Source organism: Mus pahari, chromosome 8 (assembly GCF_900095145.1).
Source record: "Mus pahari chromosome 8, PAHARI_EIJ_v1.1, whole genome shotgun sequence".
NCBI classification, from domain to species: domain Eukaryota; kingdom Metazoa; phylum Chordata; class Mammalia; order Rodentia; family Muridae; genus Mus; species Mus pahari.
In genome coordinates this window covers 15,936,521-15,941,436 of record NC_034597.1, presented here as the reverse complement: position 1 = coordinate 15,941,436, position 4,916 = coordinate 15,936,521, and the positions used below count along the sequence as shown (strand labels likewise).

The 4,916-nt window shown below is 43.4% G+C and overlaps 1 pseudogene; it reads right to left on the bottom strand.

Annotated features, from left to right (window-relative positions):
* Window positions 1-624: 624 nt before the first annotated feature.
* Window positions 625-4,916, bottom strand: part of LOC110325723 — a 39,901-nt pseudogene continuing 35,609 nt past the window's right edge.

Below are 4,916 nucleotides of genomic sequence, written 5' to 3'. Positions count from 1 at the left end.
AAAAAAAAAAAAAAAGAAATATCATATTGCTAAGTTCTCTGTATTCCCCTTTTCTGAGAGTGTCTATCACAAATGTGTGTCACACGTGTAAAAATATTCCTGTATCTACCCATAAAATTATATCTTTCTTGATTAGCCTTCTGTTGTAATGGATTACATTGTTTTCTTTTTAAATTTCTTCTTCTTTTTTTCCAATCTTCTATTTATTGACAGCAAATGTCTCCATAGCTGTGACTCATGTGAGGGTAAGTAGGGAGTAGTGTGGAAACCAGCAGAGGACTCCTTGCAAGGGTGCAAACACCCTGCAGGGAATATTGTGTGCGCTCACAGGCCATGGCCAGCAACCAGAGCATAAATAATCCTGGTGGGCAGGTGTGGGCAAAGGGATATCATAAGACAGCCATCTTGGAGAGCCAGAGAGAATTCTGGACACAGGAACACAGAACCTCTGGGGCTAGGGAGGCACACAGACAGTAAACTGTGGGCAACACAGGACATGCTAAAGTTACAAAGGGGGCTGAAATTCTGGGACTACCCAGGCTTTCTCCTCCACCGCTTAGATCCTGGATTTGCAGGGGAAACATGCTGAGGCAGGACTAGGCAACAGGTCACTTTCCCTCAGAGTCAAAAAGGGGACCCTGAGGACAGCATCTGTAGATCTAAGGCTTCCGGGTCCTTGTAGATATAGCTGACCACAGCACCAGCATTTACTCCTTTGGGTTCAAAGAGTATTCCATAGCAAGGTTTCTGGCATTAGGGCTGGCCATCATGCTCAGCATGCCTGCCTGGGGTCAGTGTCTTGGAGCAACGCTCACAGCGCAGGCAGGGCCGGTGCCAGTCCTTGCCCAGGGAAGTCACCTGCTCAGCGAAGTACACTTTCCTGTTGCATCGAGGACACATGTTGAGCTCCCCAATGAACGTGGTGACACTAGAGACTTTGCTGGGACCCCTGGGGGGCACACTGGTCTTCTGCTATTCAGTTCGCATCACAGGAACCTCGATGGGGCCAGTGAACTGAGGGGCCTCCGTCTGAGGCTTCTAGTAGATATAGGAACCAGCGCTCCCGCTCCGCGACCCCCGTTATTCACGCCTTTAGGTCCAAACAGTGTGACATAACAGGACTTGTGGCAGAAGGGTTTCTGATCATGCTCAGCATGGCCGCCAGGGGTCAGTGTCTTGTTGCAGCTCTCACACTTGAGACAGACCTTTTTAACAGTCCTTGCCCAAGGAGCTCACCTTTTCTTGTCACATTTGGGATACTTGGAGGCCATGGTTGGTGCGCTNGGTCTGTCGGCGCCCTCCATCCACGCTCCTCTTCTTAATTTTAAATGAATCATGTAACTGGAAAAAGCCTCTTTGGTTATTGTATATATTTTTTTTGTACATTTGTTGAATTGGATTTGAATTGATTTTCAAATATTTGAATGCAGGAAAACATAACACCTTCAATTTTCTTGCTTTATCTGGGTCTAGCTTATAATTCCCACAATTTGACATTTTGATTCAAATTGTGTTCACCACTTACTGCTTGTGTACACAGATGTTTCAAATTATTTCCAAAAAGGACTTCATGCTTCTTCCCAAGTTTCCTATGTTTTGGACCAAAACCAAAGGCTTCTAAATTTCCTATTTAAATTAACAGAGATATGAGCGTATTCATAATGTATTTATCAACCCATAATTATTATTATTTGCATTTTTAAAAATTTCATAATGAAATCACTTTGAACTACCATTTTGAAAAAGTCATGCAGGGCAGAACACGGTCAACAGACTGATCAACTGGCCCACTGAAAAACCAAAATAACCCTAAGCTTGCAAGAGGGTCCAGTCTCTGTGTTGGTCCACTGCCTCTGACCTTTGTTTTGGCTGCACTAGACCAATGCTTGCCACCCAAAACGGCTGACTCAGAAAGCTAACAGGTCATTCTCTCTCAGGAGGAGCTGGTCAGAAAAACCTGAGGACGTAACAGGCCAAAGAGCCAGAAGTAAATTTCTCTCCCTGTTACTATTGATAGCCACTGCACCTAAAAGAAGCTACTTGGTGTAAGGTACTGTGATGTCTTGCCCTAACCTGGGAAACATTAGTCCCTCCCTGACTCCTCGTGCTCTCCTTCTGTCCCCATGTTATACCCCAAACGCCCTTAAGAATAAAACCCAGGAGCTCACAGTACAACAATGTTGGCCTTGTCAGCAAGTGGCTTTGGAGATGGACTAATTTTCTGCAATCCTTGAATTTAAAGAATTATGATAAGCAGGGAAAGTCATTAGCTTCCCATAGACTCCATAGACTCCTGTGCCCCACTCCTGGAAAACCCAGCTCAAGTCCACCTTCTCCAGAAAGCTCTTTATCCTGCCTCCACCCAGGACTCTGCGTTTTCTCCAGGACCTCTTTTTTGCCATTTTAAACTGAGATGAAAGTCTAGTTTCCTTATGCCTCTCTCTTATCTCTTATGCTCCCCATTCTCTCTCCTGGTTAGACTCCTCAGCCTTGCAAACGGGACTATAGATAAACTCTATGGGTACTGATTGAATGCCCTAAGAGCAGTTGGTGTTGCTACAACACTGGTGACATCACAAAAGCTCTCATGGATACAATTCAGTGTTCAAAGGAGAGATTGCTGGTATCATGGGAAACACCCTCTGCCTCTCTGCTAATGCTCCCTTGTACTGATTAGAAAGTGGGGTGCCCTTTTCAGGCGATGCTCCTCTGACATAGCCATTGAGCACCTCCTCCTTCCAATGCCAGAGATTGATTAGGGCTTTACTGGAAGCATAGCTCTTCCAAGAAAAGAAAATTAGTCTTTACTTTCCTAATTCTGCCTAGGAATGTCTCATTCCTCCCTCGAAATACCCCATTGATGGATATGAACAATTAAATAGCACTGAGAAGTCACATTGCCATGAGTGGAGAAGGAAGGAAAGATCATCAGTCTCATATGTACAGGTACTTGAAAATGCAACCAGGAAGAACCTGCAGGGCTGACTTCAGTGTGGGATGTGGATTAGTGAGTTCAGTCATTGAGCCATGTGCTTAGCCTTTGAAAGTTGCCTCAAGATGCCTTAGCAGACAGACAAGGCAGGCATCAGGATGCTGTCAACTGTGTGATGAACTGTTGTCAGAGGAATCTGAAATACTGGAGTTGTAGGACCCCCTTTTGGGGACGCCCGCTCAAGTCTTGGGAAAGGGCCCACCCAAGGAGACATGAGGAACCGTCTTGATGCAAATACACGAGGTAGTTTAATGGCGGAGCTCCGGGCCGATACATATCTCACGCAGGAGACAGAGGAATCGACCATGAGGCTTGAAAGCTAAGGGTTTTTATAGGGAGAGGGTTGGGGGCTAGGAGGAATTGGCGTGGTTTCACAGATTGGCTCATTTGAATATCAGCAGAATGATTACACATCAGCAGAATAGTTCGTGCAAGTCAGGATGTCAGGAATCCCGAGGGCTGGAAGTTTATCTAGGTCAGCGGAACATCTGGTTAAGGTGTAACTTCAAACTATGTCAGGAGGGCAACAGGCAGAAGGAGGTGCTGGGCCAGATGGCTGATGACTCAGCCAAGATATCCCGGACTAGTTGCTGCATTCTTCTTTTATCTTTATGGTCAGTCAGCCCCAGGAATGTTTTAACAATGACCTGCCCTGACATGGCCGGGCCTGTTCCACTATGTTCTCAGCCTCAGGCTTCTAAGCTCACAAACAACTTTTTTTTTTTTTTTTTTTACTTTTTTTTTTTTTTTTTTTTTGGACTATTTGACTAAGTTACATGACTCACAGTCCTTAAATTTCATCTTAAATTTCATTTCCCTTCAGAGTCACCAAGAAAAACATCCCTGGGGCTGATGTGTTGTTCTCTCTGCACCAACTGTACCAGAGCAGTATTGATTACAGGCCTCTGTGTGAGATTATGACTGAATAAAATAAAATAATAATAATAATAATGATAATGATAGGCTGAGAGAAGAAGATAATAGCTATAGACATAGCTCAGTTGACAGAATCACTGCCCAGCATGTAGGGAGCCCAGGGCTCAGCAACTTGTGCAATCCTTACCTCTCAGAAAATTGGAAATAGTTCTACCTGAAGACCCAGCTATATTATATGTCTTTTGAGCATATACTCAAAAGATGTTTCAGCATATCACATGAAAAAGTATTCCACTATGTTCATAGCACCTTTATTCATAATAGACAGAAACTGGAAACAACCCAGATACCCCTCAAACAAAGAATGGATACTGAAAACATGGTTCATTTATACAACATAATACTATTAAGTTATTAAAAACAAGGACATCATAAATTTTTCAGGCAAATAAATGGAACTAGAAAATATCCTTTTGGTAAAATGGCCATTTTCAATATGTAAATCCTACTGATCCAAGAGCATAGAAGATCATTCCATCTTCTGATTTCTTCCTCAGTTTCTTTCTTCAGAGACAAAGTTCTTGTCATCCAGGTCTTTAACTTGGTTGGTTAGAGTTACACCAAGATATATTATTTGTGGTTATTATCTGGGTACGGTTTCCATAACTTCTTTCTCAGCCCATTTAACATTTGTATGAAAGGGGGCTACTGAATTATTTTACTTTATTTTATATCCAGCCACTTTGCTAGAGGTGTTTATTGGCTGTAGGGGCTCTTTGGTGGAACTTTGGTGGGGTCATATTGAAAGGAAAAATTATATAGATTCAAAGTTTGGAAATGTAAAATTAAAAGAGTAAATTTCAAAAATTCAAAGACCCAGGGCTGGACACTGAAATACAAGCCCGGCCATAAAGATAAGGAAAAGAATGCAGGAACTGAGCTATCAGGGCTAACTTTAGCCATTTGGCAGGAAGGCGCCTCCCCTAGAGCTATCAGGGCTGACTGACCCCACAGCCATCTGGCAGGAAGACATCTCCCCTAGTTTACT